The 21816-nt window shown below is 47.4% G+C and overlaps 1 pseudogene; it reads left to right on the top strand.

Moving 5' to 3' along the window:
• Positions 1–16115: 16115 nt before the first annotated feature.
• On the top strand, positions 16116–21420 carry LOC119316099 (annotated as a pseudogene).
• Positions 21421–21816: the final 396 nt, after the last annotated feature.

Genomic DNA, 21816 nt, shown 5'->3' with positions numbered 1-21816 from the left:
CATGCACTTTTTATGGCCTAGCTAGATCTATGTATGTTCGTGGTGTTGCATATGTTTGTGGTGTTGCATATGTGTTTGTGTTTGGAGGTGTACCGGTATTTGAAATTCGATAGTTGCCAATATTTTGCCGGAATGTTGATTCATTTCCGTTTCGGCGAGAATTTTGGCATTAAGCATTCTTTTTGGTCCTATTTTTAGGGAAAGTCATGCCAAATTTTTTCTTGGTTCTAAAATATCGTTTTGCTCTACCCCGCAGGCGACCATGGTCCGCATGATGACCGAAGGCATCGTGAATAGGTTTTTGAGGTCCGCGAAGGCCGAGATGCTTCAAAAGAACGAGACGGAGATAAGATGTCCGTGTCGAAGATGCAAGCTGAAGAGCCTTATTGCGGACCTGGAATCCGGGCAGGTGCGGGACCACCTACTCTTGCGTGGTTTCATGGATGGCTATCGGTGGCAAGGTGATGAAGATGACTACGAAGTCATCCATGGGGGCCGGGAAAGAAATGAGGAAGGGCAGCAAGACAACCACCGCGGCTCGGGCGGGCGAGAAGACAAAGAATCCCCAGGAGATGATCACGACGGTGATGCTGTACACAGTCATCATGTAGAAGATGCAGGACATGATGATGAGGAAGATGCCGGAGCAGTCGACGGGCATGATCATGAAGATGATGATGCCGGCGGAGCAGACGACGCTGGACCATCGATGGGCTGGGTGCAGGACCCTCATATTCAAGAGCTGGTTCTCAAGCAGACGGATAACGCAAGAGCTGCCGCCCGAGAGAAAGCCAAGATGGATCAACTTGAGTTAGACGCGATTACTCCATTGTATGAAGGATCCAGGCCCGAGGATACCCGCCTGAAAGTAACGCTCATGGCTCTGGAGATGAAGGTAAAACACAAAATGACCGACGCATGCTTCGACGAGAACATGTCATTCTGGCACGAACGTCTTCCCGAGGGGAACAACTGCCCGACCAGTTTGGAGGAGGCGAAGAAAATCGTGTGTCCTCTGGATTTACCGCACGTGAAATACCATGTGTGCATGAACAATTGCATCATTTATCGGGACGAGCACGCGGAGTCTACCATATGTCCGGTGTGCGGCGTCACTCGATACAAGAAGAGGAAGAAAGCTCCTCGAAAAGTGGTGTGGTACTTTCAGATCACTCCTCGTCTGCAGCGGTATTTCGCGGACCCTAAGGTAGCAAAGCTCCTGCGTTGGCACGCGGATAGGGAGGAGAAGAAGCGAGAAGATGACGCAAATGATCCGGAGATAGATAAAAAAGACAAGATGCTGAGTCACCCTAAGGATGCGAGCCAGTGGCAAGCGTTGAACTTCGAAGACCCAGAATTTGGGAATGATCCAAGGAACATCGTGCTGGGCGCGAGCACCGATGGAGTCAATCCGTTTGGCAGCCAGAGAAGCACACATAGCACCTGGCCTGTGTTTGTGTGGATGTACAACCTTCCCCCCTGGTTGTGCATGAAGAGGAAGTACATTCACATGAGTATGCTAATTGAAGGACCGAAACAACCAGGGAACGACATCAATCTGTATCTGGGGCTGCTGAAAGAGGAGCTTGACACGCTGTGGAAAACGCCAGCCAATACGTGGGACGCCGTAGAGAAAGAATATTTCCCTATGAGAGCCGCGCTGCTCACGATGGTGCATGACTATCTCGGTTACGGATATGTCGCGGGGCAGGTGGTCCAAAGGATTTTCTGGATGCGTCAGGTGCATGGATGACACAACGTATCGCCAGCTAGATAGAGATCCCGGGTCTTCGAAAACCGTGTTCATGGGACATCGAAGGTGGCTTCGCGACTATGACCCATGGAGAAAACGCAAGGATCTGTTCGATGGTGAAACCGAACCCCGAGGACGCCCGCGTACGAGGAGCGGCAAGGAAATAGACGAGTTGTTAAAAAATTGGAAAGACTGCCCACTGCCGGGAAAGAAGCAACAGGCGCCAAAGCCGGGAAAGAAGCGAAAGGCGCCAGAGCCGCTGCTAAAGGTATGGAAAACGAGGTTTGTTTTCTGGGACTTGCCGTACTGGAAGATCCACCGTGTGCCTCACAGCCTTGATGTCATGCATATCACGAAGAACGTGTGCGGGAGTCTCCTTGGTACCCTGCTCAACATGCCAGAGAGGACCAAAGATGGGCCGAAAGCAAGGGCAGACTTGAAATCAATGGGCATCAGGCAGGAGCTTCACGCTATATATGATGATCATGATGATGATGATGATGATGAGGCGAAGCAGGACACGGAAAGTCGTCACAAAGGAAAAAAGGCCAAGAAGACCGGAAATGACTACCCTCCCGCGTGCTTCACTCTAAGTCAGGAGGAGATCGAGCAATTTTTCACCTGCCTCGTAGGAGTAAAACTTCCTTACGGTTACGCGGGGAAGATAAGCAGATACCTAGACCCAGCGAAGCTGAAGTTCAGCGGGATGAAGTCTCACGACTGTCACGTGCTGATGACGCAGATACTTCCAGTTGCAATCCGTGGGATCATGGACGCGCACGTCCGTGAAACCCTATTTGGCCTATGCAACTTTTTCGACGTCATCTCTCGCAAGTCTGTTGGCGTGAGGCAACTCAGAAGGCTACAGGAAGAGATCGTGGTGATACTATGCGAGCTTGAGATGTACTTCCCGCCCGCATTCTTCGACATTATGGTGCAACTTCTGGTCCATATCGTGGACAATATCATCCAACTCGGGCCGACGTTCCTGCACAACATGATGCCGTTCGAAAGGATGAATGGTGTCATCAAAGGATACGTTCGCTACATGTCACGTCCAGAGGGAAGCATAGCCAGGGGCTTTCTGACTGAAGAGTGCATCTCCTACTGCACGAATTATCTAGGCATCGAGAACCCCGTTGGTCTGCCCGTCAACAGGCACCTCGGCAGGCTCGCTGGATGGGGTCACCGTGAGGGTCGTCGCGAAATGCATGTCGACTTTGAGGGTCGACTCGCCGACTTTGAAAGAGCAAACCTAGTGGCGCTACAACACATAGACGTGGTCGATCCTTGGGTGGTACAGCACAAAACCTTTATTAAGAAGACGTACAATGACCGAGGCCAATAGAGGACGGACAGAGATATACTCAAAGAGCACAACTCATGTTTCACGCGTTGGTTCAAGCAGAAGCTTCGATCGTACCCTTTACATGAGGATTCTTCCGCGGAAGAACAACTCATATTCGCCTTGTCACAGGGCGCCGAGCACAACCTGATGACCTATGAGGCGTACGATATCAACGGCTACACATTCTACACCGAGGCCAAGGACATGAAGAGCGATGGTTATCAGAACTCCGGGGTAACGATGGAATCCTACACCGGTAACGACAAGGACAGATACTACGGAAGGATCGAGGAGATCTGGGAGCTGAGCTACGCTGGAGAGAAGGTCCCGATGTTCCGTGTCAGATGGGCCAAGAGCGTCCTAAAAGAAGACCGGTATTTCATCACCATGGTTATACCCGAAGCCAAATCCAAGACCGCGGGCGCAAACGTCACCGCGAAAAATGAGCCATGGGTACTGGCTTCCCAAGTGGACCAATGCTTCTTCATTACCGACCCGTCAAAGCCCAGTCGTGTTGTCATGAGGAGAGGCAAAAGGAAGATCATCGGAATGGATGGAGTAGCCAATGAGCAAGACTTCGACAAGTACGGCGACCCGAGGATCGAACATGACGACGATGATGAAGCAGCAGCATACACCACAAGAAGAAGCAGGACCACCCTACCTAAAGGACGCCCGTTCCACAGAAGAACTCCATTTGCGAAAAAGAAGGGCAAGAAGATTGTGAACAGATAGCTAGCTAAGATCGATTGTATTTAAATCGTAGCCTTCATTTCTCGATTGTATTTCATGGGCACTTTTTGAACTATCATGAATATTTTTAAATTTCATGGACACTCGATCTCGATCCCCCTCCATCTCGATCGCTATCCCACCTCGCCAGATCCGGTCCCCCTCACCGCCAAGCACCCCCCGGTCCACCGGCCGCCACCGCCGACCCCCCGCACCTCGATTCCCCTACTCAACCGCCGCCGTCGACCCCCCGCACCCCTCCCCTACTCAACCGCCGCCGCCGACCCCCCGCACCCCGCGCACCCTCCCCCGCTCCACCGGCATTACTGTTTGATGTAATTTTTAAAAAAATTATTACTGTCTTATAAAAAAATATTACTGTTATGATTTAAAAAAGTTTGAACATATTTAAACACAAATAAGTATCAAACAGCATTTTAAATGCATAAAATAAATTTGTGGAGCCTAGGAATCGAACCCAAGACCTCCTAGTGTGAGAACTGGCTGCTGACCAGTCAAGCTAGTAGAGGGGACTTGGTGTGGATCAGGTCAGGTGGAAGATAACCTGTTGGCTCGAGCAGAAATAAAAAAAGCTACTAATGGCGCACCACGGTGAGGTGCGCCATTAGTATGGATGTACTTATGGCGCACCGAGGGGTGGTGCGCCATTAGTATTGTGCCCGATCCCCCCTTCCCTCTCCCCCTTCGCCCGATCCCCCCTTCCCTCTCCCTCTCGCCAGTTCCCTCTCCCTCCCTCCACCGCGCCGCCGCCGCCGCTACCCCGACCCACTGCGCTGCAGCCGCCCACGCGCCCCCGCCGCCTCCCTCTCCCTTCCTCCCCCTCGTCGCCGGCGGCCCAGACACCGCCCCGTCCTCACCGCCCCGTCCACCTCGTCGGGCTCCTCCTCCCGCTCCGCGTCCTCCTCTCATCGCGCTCCACCTCGTCAGGCTCCTCATCGCCGCTCCACCTCGTCGGGCTCCACCTCGTCGTGCTCGCGCTCCCGCTCCTCTCGTCGTCCTCCTCATCGCCGCTCCCCTCCCGCCGCCAAGCGCAGGTGAGCTCCCTCTTGTCAGTTTGCGGCTAATCACAGCCTCCCCTCCTGTGAGATAATCCCCTGATAATGTTCTATCTTCATCTTGGCCATTGCTTCCATTGCTTGCATCTGCACATACAATTCCTATATGTAGAACAGCTGTGATCTTCGAGAGATTTTGAGCGTTGGTAAATACTGGCATTAATCTGAAAATGTACACTAGCTTGTTTACTGAAGAAAAGTTCGTTCGTTTTCCATAACCTGAATAGTGGTTACCACAATTTCAGAATTAAAACTAACTATGGTTGCCATCACTCAGCAATGATCTCGCTTGCATCATCTTCTACATTTCTCTTGCTCGTTGGATACCAAGATGCACACAAAGAAAGCATGATTCTTGTGTCCTTTTTGATCACCAAATTCAAACTGAAAGATGATGTTAACATTTACATATTGGTTTAGAGTAACTCAGTATTTCTTGTTCTTGTTGTTAGTAAGTAGAAGTTGTTCTCTCTCTACCGCTCTAATGAGTAAACTATAGTAATTTCTCTGAGTAAATCAGTAGATATCATGTCTGATGCTGATTTCTCAAGCACCAGTGCGTCTGTACTATCAACTGGGTGTTGTTTGCATATCTTCCTAGTAGAATTTAACTAGAGCTCGGTCCATACATGGTTATGTCGCATGAACTACTAGTTTTCTTTTATTGATGAGTTCATCCTGGACTATTATCTACTATTCTTGGTTTTGTAGCCTCCCTACTTTTGGTAAAAACGATTAGCTAGTTGCTCCTTTTATTAGCAAGCTCCAGTCTTAGATATGATTGTAAAACTTGATCATGATTATCTGTATAGTCCATGGTTTGTAGTATTACTTGGGATGTTCTAATCTAGTCCAAGTGCTTTTGATGTGCTAATGTGAGTTATGCATCAGAAATACCTAGTGTATTTGCAGTGCATGGTGTTATGCATAGTGGCATGATTGATTGTTGTACTGGGTATAATTCTATACTTCGATTGTTGTACTGGGTGTAAAGTGATCAACTACATACTTTCTTCTTGCCTTCTTTATTCTGATGCTTGATGGTTTGTGATGTGAGTTCCTGTTTGTGATGTGTAATCTTCTCTAGTGACCACTCCATCTGGTGGTGGTCAGCTACTTGTCCAAACATCCGAGGAGTAGGCTGTCATCACTTAATCCGCTCTAGTGACCCGCGATGTGTAATCTGCTCGATGTTGTTGCTGCTGCTGCTTAAGTGATGCCGGTGCTTGTTCTTGTAGTTGCACTCTAGTGATGCTGCTCTAGCTCTAACTTCTAAGTCCACTGAATTTTGTCAACTTGTGATGCTGCTGCTACTGTAGATCTTGTGAACTTGTGATCTTTTGAACTTGTGAATTTTGCTTAGAAACATCAATGAATTTGGTGATGGAGTACAATTTTGTATAAAATGAAATGCAAGGTTGCTGATACTGTAACCCAGATCACACAGATCAATTTTTTTTCAATTTATGCAACTGTAAGAGTACCAACCAGATTTGACCTTTCTGTTGTGAAAAATAAAGCAGGATTTTAGACTAATGTGGGCCTATGGCTACACCAGCATGGTGTTTTGATTCAGAAGTGATGATTTGCTACAACCAGTGCATGCATGCCTTTTTTCTTCTTCATTTTTAGTAAAGTGCTCTGTTCTGGGTCATGGACTTTGTGCCATGGACCAGTGCATGCATGCTGCTGCTGCTGCTGTACTACTTGTCAAGTGATGTTGCTGCTGCAATCTGCGAGTTGCTACTGCTAGTTGTGATTTTGTCAAGTGATGCTGCTGCTACTTGTGATCTTCTAAAATGACCCCTTTCTCCTGAAACGTTGATTAATTTCCGTTTCGGTTGAGAAATGGGGCACTCCAAGGTCAAGAAAATTAGCAAAGGTCATGCCCAATTTTCTTGACCTAGAAGGTGCCCGATTCTCAACCGAAATAAAAATTAATTTGCTTTAGTGGTTGGATTAGTTTAGTATTTTTTTCACACACTCAGACACCCTTGCTTACCATGTGTGTGAGAGAGATAGTGAGAGGAGACAAGAAGAAGGGGGTTAGGAAGATGTTGCCTGCTCATCAAAGCTAACCATCTCCCCCTTTTCACCCCTTTTCCTTTGTCTTTTGTGGGTTGCAAGGAAGCTACTGTCTTAGCTAGCTTAGCTTGTGCACAAATCCCGGTGTTACAATCTAGAAAATTAGCCTGCAAAGATGAGGTCCCATGCTGGCTGTACCACTGCATCATGCAACAGTGCCTTCAAGATCCAAGGCAATATCACAAACATCATAGGAAATTTGACCAAACTCACAACCTTGTATCTTTGCAGCAACCAACTTTCTAGACACACCCCTCAAGAACTAGGTTACCCTGAGAATGTGGACTTGGACCTTAGCAACAACACACTAACAGGTTCTATCCCAAAACACCTAGGCAATATCACAAACATCTCTCAATTGTTCCTTGAAAATAACCAACTTTTTGGCGACATTCCTCGAGAATTAGGTTATTTGGTCAACTTAGAGATCTTGTTCCTTGACAATAACCAACTTTTTGACCAAACTTTGTTCCTATTTAGAGAGAAACATGGCCAACAACGATGAGGCCGGGGGTTCAGGCGTCACGGCATTCTGGGAGCTGTCCCAGGAGATGGAGGAACAACCTCATTTATATGAGGACGCCGCCTTCCCCATCGATCCTGAGACCACTGATGGTATCGCCGAGGATGACCCCACTGATGCCACCACTGATGGTGCCGCCGAGGATGCCACCATTGATGATGGCGGCGCACGCACAGATGGCAGCCAACCGAAGAGGCAACGGAAGGACCGGCGCCCGACCGTGCTCCGCACCCTCAAGGAGGAAGTTACTGAAGTGGACTCCAACGGGAATCCAATGGCGCCCGAACGAATAGTCAAGGGGTACTCGCTTCAGCTCGGGTGCATTCTCCGGAGCACCGTCTCGATCAACACCGAGAACCTCAGGCATCCTGACCGAGGGAATTTGCGCAACCTCCTCTTCACGAAGCTGCACGAACGATACAAGTTCCCCGCTGAATTTGAAAACACAAGCCTCAAAGGGAATAAAGTGAACAATGCTGCCCTCACGAAGATGAGCACGGCCCTGTCTACTTGGAAAAGCAATGTGAAGAGAATGATCGAGAAAGGTGAGAGTTATGAGAAGATCAAGGAGAAAAATCCTTCGATCACCGAAGATGACTACAACGACTTCAAGATCAATTGCTCGAGCACCGCAAGCTCCGAATCAAGTAAGTGGGGGAAAGAAATGCGGGAGCTGAACTTAGGGGAACACACACTCAGTCCCGGCGGTTACAGAGTGGCGGAGCCTATATGGGACAAGGAGGAGGCGGACCGTGCCGAGCAAGGCCTACCGCCCCTCTTCGATAAATACGGTGACAAGCAGACCAGCAACTTTGTCAGGGCCCGGTACAAGAAGGACCCGAAAACAAAGGAGCTTACCACGGATCCGAAGACCAGGGCACTTGAGCTTGTTCTGGTAAGGAATACACCCCCGTGTAATTAGCTCCATATGGTTGCATTCTAATTAATGAAGCCAAATTTCTAAATGGTTCATATTCCTTTCGTAGGCGACTGAAAGCAGTAGCGCGGGGTCGACTAAGAGCAACCCTTGGGACACCACTCTAAATAGGGCATTGAATGTAATGAAGAACAAGGATAAGCTCAGTAAGCCGACGTCAGCTGGTCGTATGGCCGGCAAAGGCTTGTCGACAAAATGGTCGTCATACTATAACACTGGTGGGCGAAAGGAGAAAAAGACCAGCTCGGAAAGCCAGGCGCGCGAGGTTCAAGAACTCAGGGCACAGGTGGCGCAGATTCCGGAGATTGTCCAAGAGCAAGTGCAACAACAACTCGGAGCGACGATCACCGCCATTGTGCCTACCTTGATCCAGGGGATTAGTGCGTGGATTGCGGGCGGCCAACAGGGGCCGCCCCCGATTCCTAGCTTCACGGCCAGCAACTCGCAGAACGCGATGGCGGGGCCATTGGTGTCTCCGGAGGAGGCGGCATTGGTGTCTTCGACGCCGGCACGGGAGCTTAATGCACCCGGGTGTACGTCGGCCGGCACCTCTGCAGCAAGCGGCCCCTCTGTCAACTGCACGCCCGCCGTTGGCGGTGCCTCGACATTAGCCGAGCTCGACGCCATCATCACGGTAACTAATTAAGCCTCTCTCGGACGAGGACTTCATCTCCTTGCCTTTAACTGGGCATCCCTGACGCCCTACATGTTTTCGCAGGGCGCCGCCGACGTTCCGTGCACTCTCCTGCACTTCATGAACAACGAGTTGGTCGATGTCGCCAAGGGCAAAATCGTTCAACCGGGAAACCCCTTGTTCCACGGTACCCAGATGCCACCCAACTTGTTTAGGGTTCAACTGGTTCGGGTGCTGCCAGGCTGCGACGAGTTTTTACCTCCGATTCGACCCGTCAGGGCCGACGATGATGACGTGATGACCCTCAGCGCCTGCCTGAGCTGGCCCCTGCTTTGGCCGAAGAGCCAGATTCGTTTGGGGGCGGGGGACACCACCCCAAAGACAACACCGCCAGTCGTGCCGGCGCCAAGTCGGCCCCATGGCAAGACCGCCGCAATGGTGCCGGACATCCCTATGCCACTAGATCCAAACATGCATATGGCACAGGATCAGAACGACGACGACGACGATACATTTGCCAACGTCGATCAGTACTTTGCCGATCATGGGTACGGTGGCGACTTCATGGGGCCTCCTTCTCAAGAACCCAACCCAACAAAAGACGTGCGCGATCTAGCTGGTACCACGGAGAAGCCAAGTTGCAACAGGCATCGTCTGCAGTTCAGCTCTCAGGAGACGCCTCCAGCTGCCGACTTCACCGAGCCTCAGATAGGTGAGGTGCGAAATATGATCAGCCCCAACACACTCAAGAAGGCGGTCTGTGAGCAGAACTCGGTCCCATTATAGGAGAAGAAGAAGGCACGCAAAAGAAAGACTAACAAGGGTGCGGGCCAGCCGGCACCGAGTACGATCCGTGCTCAGGACGGGCCACCTTCACCTGAGGATATCTCGAGGAGGGTGCATGTGGCGGGTAGGCCGATGCTACCGAGAAATATGCTCGATGCTGCAACCGGTGCTATGCGGAGTCTGCATGACAGTGTTCTTTCTTTGGAGAAGCGGCGTCTCGGAGAGAAGGATGTGGCATACCCAGTTTTCGCGGCCAAGGTGCCAGAGGGCAAGGGCTTTGTGGATAACTCCATCGGGGGTATGATCGTCCTGCGGGTTGATGACATCCACGCTATGTGGAACCTTCATCCGCTGCACTACACCTTCGTTCGGCTAATTTCGCTGAGTATGGAGATGCGGATCATTCACGACAAGACCCCGGACATCGTGATAGTCGACCCCTTCTACATGCGTGCCAAGATCTTGGGCAGCGCTGGGGACCGGCAAGTCGCGAGTTCTTACCTCGAAGGCGTCATTCTGGCAAACCAAGATAAGGATAACTTCCTCGTGCCTTACTTTCCCGAGTAAGTCCTCCCCTCAACCGCCCTTTAACATATGAATTCTTAGATTTCGATCGTTTTTCTTTTAACATTCCGTGTTTTCTGCAGTGACACACGTTGCACGCTCATCCTCGTAAGCCCCAAATATTCCATGGCCACGTATTTCGACCCGGACCGTCAGTCGAACGTAGACTACACAAATGTCAAGAAGGTTCTTGATGATGTTCTCCCCAGCTACGTCAAATCTGGAGGCACCTTCACCAGGCCTATTCGTAAGTACGGCAAGCATGTGTTCTCCCACAATACGATGTTCTGCTGCGTCAAGCAGCCGCCTGGCGGTCAGAAGGGTGCCTACTACGCCATCCATCACATGCGGGCGATCATACGGGACCATCATCAACTTCTGCTACTGAGTAGACTCAAAGATTGGGCCGCGAGCATGTCGGCAATCCAGGACGTGGACATCAGACAAGAATTCTTTCGCATCCAGTCGGAGTTTGCGGAAATCATCCATCAAGATGTCCTTCGTACCGCGGGGCAGTTCTACGTCAGAAATCAACCGTCCAACAGTGACATTGACACAACCCTACAAATGCAGGCTGACAACGCCCGTTCTTTCATGACTCCCACGATAGACGGCGGCTTCATCCGCGCTCCGGTCCCTTGAGTCTCATGTTGTAATTAAACTTTAATGAACTTGTAGTATGTCTCTTTAGTTTCGAGAGTCGTTCAACTTAAGATGTAATCGATGCTATTAATGTCTTGCTTTTCTCTTCCGATCGTTCTGTTGCATACTTATATATTGCTTATGTATTGTCTGTGAATTGGTACTAACGTTTCGTTTGGCTACTGCATAGCGATGCCGTGGTATGTCGTGTACAAGGGTAAGGTTGCCGGAGTCTACGACGACTAGGAGGAGTGTCGGAGACAGGTTCACCGATTCAGCGGTAACAGTTACAAAGGGTACGCCACTAGGGCCGAGGCCAAATCTAGATACGCCCGCTATCTAGCGGGAGAGGGGAGGGAGCGTTGGAGGAACCGTATGAAGACGAGTTTCATCGTGATGATGCTCATCGTGATGACCGCAGCTCTCTTCTATGTGATGGTAGTTTAGATGATCGATATCGACTTGTAATGTGAAGACAAACTCGCGGTCTCGAGACTTGTAATATAATGTTCTATCTTTTGTTTGGTCTTTTCAATTCGGAGACTAATATGATGACTTGTATTCGGAGACTAAAATGATGAATTGTATTCAGAGACTAATCTTCTATTGTATTCGATGAATCTGTTGTTGATGTGTGCTATCTATATTTTGTCCAATTATACATTTTTAACCTGTGCAAAAAACAGAAAATAAAAAAATAAAAAAACCCTAATATTCATACTAATGGCGCATCACATCATAGTGCGCCATTAGTATGCCAAAGGATACTAATGGCGCATCATTAAAGAGTGCGCCATTAGTATGCCAAAGTTACTAATGGCGCATCTTGCTGTCGTGCGTCATTAGTATGCCAAAGCACCTGGGTATACATGGCCCCCTGGGAGGCATACTAATGGCGCACTGTTGTATATACTAATGGCGCATCTGGGGTGCGCCATTAGTATACCAGATACTAATGGCGCACCTGTGGTGCGCCATTAGTAAAATATACTAATGGCGTGCTACTAATGGCGCACCACTAATGCGCCATTAGTAGGCCTTTTCCTAGTAGTGCGAGCTCAGACCTCTGCTGATCCATGACATCAGTTGTGGTGGAGGGCCCGAGCGGAAAACAGGGGCGGCCGCCCACTTGGCACTTCTAGGAGCCGTGATGTAGAACCACTCCTGTTGCCACAATTCAGACACCTCCGGTATGGAACCTTTGGGCCACCGAGCTCCCGTCTTCTTGCGTATTGAGGCACCTCCACACGCTGCAGGTTGCCCCTCGATCATCTTCGGCTTTACTTCAAAGGTCTTGAGCCATAGGCCAAAGTGAGGGGTAACCCGGAGGAAGGCCTCGCACACGACAATAAATGTCGTGATATGAAGAAAGGAGTCCGGAGCTAGATCATGGAAGTCTAGCCCATAATAAAACATCAAACCCCTGACGAAAGGATCCAGAGCAAAGCCTAGACCTCGGAGGAAGTGGGAGACGAACACGACGTTCTCGTTGGGTTCAGGGGTGGGGATGGCCTGCCCTCGGGGAGGCAGCCGATGCAAAATCTTGGCGGTCAGATATCTGGCCTCCCTCAACTTTTTGATGTCTTCTTCCGTGAAGGAGGAAGGCACCCATCGGCCTTGAAGGCTAGATCCGGACATGACTGAAGGTTTGGAGCACCTAACCTGAACTTCGAGCGTTTCAGCTTGAGGTGGGGGAAGGATTCGATTGAGCACGGGAGGGAAAAATAAAAGCCTTGTCCTCTTTATAAAGAGGGTGAATATCAAGCGTCCTCTTCGTGTCCGTTTGGACTTGCCTATAATCTAGGAGTCCTAGAAGCGGTTGGGTTACCCACGCCGATATTGATGAGAATCCCAGAATAAGGGCACACGATCTCTGCTTTAATAAGACGTGCCAAGGAAACCGCCTCGCATGACGCGCTGAGGTGGGATAATGAAACGACTCGGATAAAGGCTTGGCCGTGGTGTGTCACACTACGGAATACATCAGCAGATTATATTTGTGTAAATATTATTCTCTCTATGGCAATATGTGGAAACTTATTTTGCAGAGCCGGACACTATCTTTGTGTTTAAAATCTTCTATGAAGTACTTGGAGGAGGAACCCGCCTTGCAATGCCAAAGACAATCTGCGCGCCGGACTCGTCGTCATTGAAGCCTAGTTTAGGGGCTACTGAGGGAGTCCTGGATTAGGGGGTGTCCGGATGGCCGGACTATACCTTCAGCCGGACTCCTGGACTATGAAGATACAAGATTGAAGACTTCGTCCCGTGTCCGGAAGGGACTTTCCTTGGTGTGGTAGGCAAGCTTGGCGATACGGATATGTAGATCTCCTACCATTGTAACCGACTTTGTGTAACCCTAACCCTCTCCGGTGTCTATATAAACTTGAGGGTTTTAGTCCGTAGGACAACATACACAACAACAATCATACCATAGGCTAGCTTCTAGGGTGTAGCCTCTTCGATCTCGTGGTAGATCTACTCTTGTACTACCCATATCATCAATATTAATCAAGCAGGACGTAGGGTTTTACCTCCATCGAGAGGGCCCGAACCTGGGTAAAAACTTCGTGTCCCTTGCCTCCTGTTACCATCCGGCCTAGACGCACAGTTCAGGTCCCCCTACCCGAGATCCGCCGGTTTTGACACCGATAGAAGCACTTCTGGTTTTAACACAAAAGCACAACTAACGTAGTATATGAAACTATCTGGATGAACACAATAGGACATGTATCTGTTTCGTAAAAACTTAGGGAACATCATTTCAAACATAAAATCATGTGCAGAAGCTGGAAATCACTTACGGAACAAAGTTTTTCTTGAGGCATAAATTCTTCTATGTATACTTCTAGTCTAGGACTCATTTGGAAAAATGGCGCCTGAAAGCCAGGTGGTGGTTGGAAAGGTGTGCGCCTAATGTCTTTCAGCTGTCATGTGGAAGGAAAAAATTACAGTCAAGTCAAGTTAATATATGTCAGCTAAGTCATTATGTTGAGTCAAAAAGTTCGCCAAAGGAAAATGATGAAAAGTTGACTCACCGTGTGTTTCCCAAAAATTCCGTCCTCCATTGACAGGCTGTCTATGTTAGCATAATTCTTAATGGCCTCTGTGTCCCACATGACAAGTCTTGCAGGAGTGTCAGGTTCCAGGTCCATAATCTTCATATCCTGGTACTCAAAATACGTTATCTGCAAGTGAGGAAGAGGTAAAATTTAATCATGTTCTTGTAGCTGCTTGTGGGTATAAAGAAGTGTACAAGTTAGTGAACGAACCACTGGTATCAGGAGGCAGCCACACAGGGCGCCTGGAAATCCTTTGTCCTTGAAGGTCTGGAGTGATGTCATCAGTTTCTCTGTGACAGCATTGGACCAATCATATGATGATATGTTACTTGCTGGCCCTTCTAGAGCGGCTAAATAATCGGGGCTAACGCAATCATATGCCGTTGGGCATAGAAATACCGCTGTTGCAAACATCACGAAAACCCGTTGAAACACTTCTCCTGTCAGCTCTGGGGTTATGAGATCAGTTAACTCTCTGATGTTTGGAGCATGCCCAGCACACCGAGTTTCAGACTTAACCTGACATCTGAAAGCTTCTGAGCATTTTCTAGGGATAATGTGCCCGCCCAGTGGAATTCCTAAGATCCGGTGCATGGTGTACGAGTTGATAAGGAATCTGTATCCACTAGGCAGTATGAAACACCTGGAAGGGCAATCAAAATAGCGGACAAGCCAGCGAACGAAACACCTTGGAAGCTCGCGACAGCACAGATCTAGTAGGTACCCTAAACCAATATCTCTGACTAGCTGTTTTTGTGGTTCTGTTAGCTTTTCACAGACAGAAATGAATTTCTGGAAGCTAAGTTTTGTGCCGAATTCTTCTTTGTATTCAGCCATTGCAGCAGCTCTGCGGACAGAGATAAGAAATGACCTTTAGCAAATTTATTGTTGAACCACATGCTTTTTCTGGCAGAAGCTTACATATAAACGCCGAGTCGGCAAAACAAACATAAATATTTAAGCCGTGATTAAAAATGCAGCTAGAAATTAGAGGCATTGATTTCCAAAGAAATTTCAACGACACACACGAGATGCATGATAAAAAAACACCTACTTTGAGGCAGCAAGCTGCTTCTTTGTCCTGTACTCCTCAACAAGCTTTTTGTGCGCTGCATGTTTTAACTCGATCCTTAGTCTCTCTGTCTCTTGTTGGTCATGAACCATGAAATCTTGGGTGACAATCTCCGTGCCATCGACAGACTGAGACTGAGTCTCCGACAGCTGTGGGGTGGAATCCATCTCATCGAACTCTACATAAGAGGTCATGAGACGTCATCGTTATCAGGTCAGCTATGTAAGACAGTTGTTAGCAGTCCATGTGAGACTATCATCAACAGGATGGTTAGCTAAGACGGGTTCTAACTCTGAGTTAGTAACTGCCTCTAGTTGGTTAGCTAAGACGAGTGCTTAAGTTTTGCATGGCTGGAGATATAACTCAAGTTAGCAAAACCACGGCGCAAGCATCAGTTTGCATGGTTAAAGTGAGGTTAGCTGAGTCCTAATTTTAAATCCGTAACCCCTCTGCTATTAAGATGGCGCAACAATTTGAGCACAGACCATCTGAAGATAATTGGATGCGGAACCGATATTCAAATCGCGCCTCACCTGCTGTGTTGCGCACACGCAGTGTGTACGCAGCCCGCGGAATTGCTAGCACCGGTAATTTTTTTTGTTCAAACGTTGAATCGGTGGCATAATCATGGTGAGAATGCAATGGATTACCTGAACAGGAGATCCACGACGAGTGAGATGAAGGAGACCGGTAATTTTTCAGTGACGAGCGAACTCTGCGGATGGATCAGGATTGGCTTTCCTTTAGAGAGCTCGCCTGTCGCCACCGATGCTATATGGAGAGAGATCTGGAACTCATCTGTGGACGACCCCACAAGTTAGTCAAATACTTGGAGGAACTATTTGAGAGCCCACATGTCAGTATGAGCTTGAAGTCCACCTACCAGATTTTCACACCTCAGATGGAGGTACTCCTCGTAGGACTCATATAAGGCCGACCCCACAAGTTAGTGAGAGACTTAGAGGAATTAGTAACTGAGAGCCCACTTGTTAGTGTCGTGGACGGTCAAGTGAAGTCGACCTACCACATCTCGTCACGCAAAAAAAACATGCCCATCTCTCATGCATCGCAAAACTCACCCCACCTATCAGGTTATTCTTCTCCTGCACGCAAAAAACGAAGTAGCCTCTCTCTTTCTTTCTCTCTCTCTCCCTCTCTCTTTCTCTTTTCTCTCTCTCCGAGATTCAAAATCATTGAAGGGGATCCCTCCACAATTTAGAAAGGTGTGACTTCCAAACAATCAGCGCATCAGATTCAACAATCAAAGGTTAGTAAAAAAATTATCAACGCACCTTTTGCGTGGCGATTCCTGATACACTAGATTTAATGCATTGATGAATTTGTTGTGGTCGTGATTCATAGAATAAAACTGTTTAGTTTTACACTATAGCTTTGATTTGAATTTGTTTTTTGTTTTGTATCCTCTCGTCCTTGTAATACGAGGTTGTTACTTTTGTTAGGTTTCATGGTTATCTTTGTGTTAAGTGTTGCACAAGGAAATTAGCATGAGAGGATCTCACTTTGGTTGAGGTTGTAGTTTAATGAAAAATTAATATATGTATATATTTATATTTGTTAATTACATAGAACTAAAAATATATCTCTGTTGATAACGACTTCGAAAAGTTTTAACACTGATACTACAGGTTTATAACCTTTATATTTTTTACGTCTCTTTTTCGGGGCAGATGTTCAGGAGTGCGTCATCTGGTCAGGACAACAGGGATGGTCGGTCTTTGAACGACATCGGCTAGGATTATGGGAGGCAGATAATAGTAAGGCAGTTGAACATTAGTGTTTGGTCTTTTATTCCTGGGACGTTTGCTGTCAAGGTGTCACCACTGAGAACACCAAATAGTAGATCATTAACAACAACAAAAATGATTTATATATCCTGGATGAATGCTGTAATATCTGTTTATCATGTGCATCTACTTTGCAGTTGAGTATCGATAGGTGGAAGAAAAAAAATTACTACAAAACGAGAAGAAGATCAAGGATGCAGATGCTGTCAAACACGCACATGCCATGCGGGCTGGAATAATTGGAGTCAAGAGTGAGATACAAGTTCTTGGGAAACGCCCCAACCAGGAGCATGGTGTGCAATAGAGGAGCATTCTAAGCAGCATAGACTCCTCTAAGCAGATTGTCCAGGTAACGACAAAAATTTCAAACGCTGGTTTTAACGTATGTGGAAGTTTTAGTCGCACGTGCCTCTAATTATTTTTTGGTTTGAAGACAAAGATGCCCACAAAGGCGCAGAGCAGGCGTTGTGACGGCCCAGCGTTTGTTGGCGGTCATAATGAAGAGGTGTAGGGTAACAGAATTTCCTTTGATGCAAGCAGAAGGATCATTGGCAACAAAAGCATTGGTGTTCAAGGATTCGGTACGGTTTGCACAAGCAAGAAGAGCCTAACGACAAAATCAAACATAGGAGCAATAAGCTCTACCATACAACAGAATCAGAAAGCAATACAGGTGACAACATATACGAACATGCAACAACATTTAAAGCAAATGTATATTTTTTGTGAGCAATTTTTTCTTTGTTTTCGTCTGGTATATTTAAATTGCGGTATCTTCCACACACAGGTGTACGAGGAAGGAAGCAAGTATCGCGGTAGTCCACGAATTGATGAAAACATAAGGCAAGGTCCTTTGAAAGGATCACCTGTGGCGTTCAACATGAGGGGTCCTTCCAAAGGATCTCCGATGGCATTCAAAATCATCAGTGAAATCACCAATGCACGGAGGTTGTCGCTAAAATTTGCTGGACAAGAGAGGCATGGGAAAACGAAGGTGACGTTGGAACTATGCTTTTTCAATTCAACACACAAACAGTTTTATGGGAGAACAGGGTAATGTGGAAAACAGGAGGACGGCTGTCTGTCTTGTCGGCTGTATGTGCAGTTGTTATTTTATATAGGTTGTTGTTGTGCGTCTCCGGTTGTATGGTGTAAACAGAAGCACATCTGTGCCTCTTTGTGCAGATGTGTGTGTAGCATGGTCACATTCGTGATGTGAATAGTGCCTCTGGTGTACAGCTTATACTCGGTGAAGAGGCACGGGTCTGGTTTTGGTATACCAGATGAGCCCTGATGAGTCATATAAATCTTTTGTTTAGAAATTTAAAAAATGCATATGCTGCTCTGGATATCTAATTTTGTTTCTTGCCATGTGTTCAGGATTTGGCGGAGGGGATAACAGATGAGGGGAAGAAATGTCATAGTTCTCCATCCATTTCGAAGGAAACGCAACATTCACAGCAGCAAGTAGCGTACAACGCCAGCACGGATTGCATGGTAGAAGCAGCACAGTCCCTTGGTTGCTCGAGTGTCGGAGAAACAGGGAGCAGCATTGCACAATCCAACATTGGAGAGGCAGACTCATTTATGGATTTGGACATGGCATGCAGAAACGATTCTGCTGCGCGTGACAAACAACAGAGCAGCAGCAGCTCTGCTATAAGTGGACCTGTGGCTGGTGATGAGACTGATGTCGTCAGAAGTGAATGCGATCAGACGAACGAAGACACGGTAGACAGAATCATCATGGCGCCGCCGACCATCGTAGAGAAAGAAATGGATGACATGTTTAAAGATTTCATATACCCAACGATTCAGGAGGTCACCGAAGCGGTCGAACCAGAAGGTGGTATGGTATTCGGATCATTGGATGAGTGCTTTTTCTTTTTTTTGTAGATATGCTAGAAAGGTTGGGTTTGCTGCCAAACGATCAACGAGCAGAAGATCGACATATGGTCAGCAGCTTGACAAGCAGGTTTTTCAGTGTACCAAGGAAGGGCAGAATAAAACAACTGAGAGACATGTTAAGGAGAGAAGGAGCAGCTGCTTGATCCGGACAAGTTGCCCAGTCCAAATAACAGCCAAGAGGGATACAGATAGGAGGAAATGGTATGTGAAGAATGTGTGTCTAGAGCACAACCACGAGCTTCACCCATCTGATTGGATGCTGAAGTTCATGAGATGCTATAAGAAGATGATACCTGAGGAGAAATTCTTTATACAAGTGCTGCAGAAAGCAAGGTTAGAACCAAGGAAGGTTATGCAGATTTTTGCTGCCATGGGGAAATCGAGGCGAGCAATTATGTTCGACATGATTGACATAAGCAACATTGCATGTCGGGACAGGGCTAAGAGCGCAACACTAATATCGCAGACACCATGAAACTAATTGTTGATATGTAGAGGCGGAGGCTGGGATTCCACCACGTGGAAGAGACAGAGAACAATGTAGTGCGCAACCTGTTCTGGACAGACTCCTTGTGTAAGATGAATTATGATCTATATGGAGATTTCGTTTCTGTTGACACCACATTCTCTACAAATATATATGGCTTGCCATTTGCACCAATTATAGGTGTCGACAACCACGGGTCGACCGTCCTATTTGGAGTAGGCCTTCTGAAGGATGAGAAAATAGGGTCATTCAAGTGGCTCCTAAGCACGTTTGTCGAGGCAATGGGAGGTAAAGAGCCGAAATACATAATTACAGACCAGGACCAGGCGATGAAGACTGCAATAAAGGAAGCTCTTCCGAGGACGAGGCACATGTTCTGCTGGTGGCATATTAGGAAGAACCTGAAGGAAAATAATGCAGTAGTGTTTGCGTAGCACCCAGGGATGTCTAATGATATATTTCGAATCGTCAAAAACTCACTCGATCAAGACGAGTTTGAGCGTGCCTAGAAAGCAGCAATTTCTCTGCACAAGGCGGAAGGCAACAAATATCTGAACAGGCTATGGGAACTCCGAAATTTTTGGGTACTGGCCTACTTCAAGGACTGTTTCTATCCTTTCTCGTCAACAACCACTCGCAGTGAGAGTACGAATTCGATGTGGAAGAATTACGTCGACCACAAGGACACTATAAAAAGGTTTGTTGTTGCGCATCACACGATTCAGCAAAATTGCCTCGCCACGCTTGACAAGAAAAGACACCGAACAGAAGAGAAGGCGCCATCACTAGAGACGGGTTTTCCGATTGAAAGACAAGCAAGTCAAGTATACACGAATGAAATTTTTAGGAAATTCCAGCTGGAGCTACGGAACCGGACTTACTTCAAGTGCTCTGATCTGGCAAAGGGGAGGCAGTATTTTTTAAAAAAGATTATTGATCCTGGAGATAAAGTGTGGAGACCTTATCTTGGCGAGGAATTTGACAGGTCTGAGTTCAGGGTAGACGTGGATGAGCAAAAAGAAATATACAGTTGCAGCTGCAAGAAAATGAGTAGGGATGGCATTCAGTGCTGCCATGTGCTTAAGGTGATGGACCAAATAGGCATGATCGATCAACTACCAAAATCCTTTGTAATCCCCAGATGGACCAGGAATCTATCAGAGAGTGTGAAAGTTCTGTCTACAAGTCAAGGTGATAGCATGACCATACAAGACGATGAAACTATGAGATTCAGCCTCGCTTACGCTGAGTTGTCGGATATCTGTTCAAATGCATGCAGAAAAGAGAAGGCATACCGTGTGCTGCGTGAGTGTACGGTAGATATGAAAATAAAAGTCATGGCGGCACTTGCCGAGGAACCAGACACATGCATTCTTGTCGAAACTCTCAAGAACCCTTCCATGAGTGGATCAAAGGGTACAAAAAATGGAGATCGAATCAAAGCTGGTTTTGAGAAGAAAGGAAAAGGCTACAAAGCCGCAACCAAGTGCGGCCGTTGTCGAGAAAAGGGTCACAGGAAAACAAACTGTCCGGATAACCCAGAAGTGTAGGAGAGGATGAGGATTGCAGAGGAAAAGAGGAAATCGCAGCAGGAGAAGAGGGCAAGGTCAATGAAATGGCCGACAACACCGACAACACCATCGAGGACATCAAATGGCTCAGGACAATGCACTCCAAGCCAAGGAGGAAGATGTCAGACGCCAGCAATTCCAATGACCCCACTGACAGCAGGGAGCATTTACCAAAGTCTTGCATCTACGCCAGAATCAAACATCACACAAGCCAGGCACACAGAATGCGTGCAGGAAGCCCGGGACAAGGCACGGAATCTGCGCAGTCCATTTTCAGAAATGAAATGTCTGAGTGGAGACTTTTTGGTACCGGAGAACAGTATGAATAGAAAAATTAAAAGGTAATAATGCAGCTTAAACAGGACGTGAGCAAAAAATAGTGATGATCGCAATCTTTCGCTTTGGTTTTATGTATGAATATTAATTTACAGGTAAATAGGTTGAATAGCTACGCAGAAGGGTGGGTTTGCACAAGGGTCGAGAAGGAAAAATGGATTGTTGAACATTCAAAAACAAGGCCGCACGTGGAGCAATGAAATAGCAAGAAATTGGTGGGGATTGTTTATTTTCTTGTGCTGTGGTTATAAGAACGGGTTGTAAGTTAATTTGCTGCAGTTATAGAAACAAAACCAATTTAAATAAGAACGCCTTTTGCTTCTTTATGTATTTTTTACTCGGCGGACGAAAATATTAGAGGCACAGGTTTCCTTGTTATTTTCCGCAGCCGCGTCGGTTTATGAACATGGATGTTGTAAGCATACAAGCATGCTTCTCTGCTGCGTGACAGAGAGATAAAATTAACCTAAGGGCACAGGCAGCCACGACCATGCC

Source organism: Triticum dicoccoides, chromosome 6A (genome assembly GCF_002162155.2).
Source record: "Triticum dicoccoides isolate Atlit2015 ecotype Zavitan chromosome 6A, WEW_v2.0, whole genome shotgun sequence".
Lineage (NCBI taxonomy): Eukaryota > Viridiplantae > Streptophyta > Magnoliopsida > Poales > Poaceae > Triticum > Triticum dicoccoides.
The sequence above is the reverse complement of the archived record's forward strand: the minus strand, read 5'-3'. Positions and strand labels throughout refer to the sequence as shown.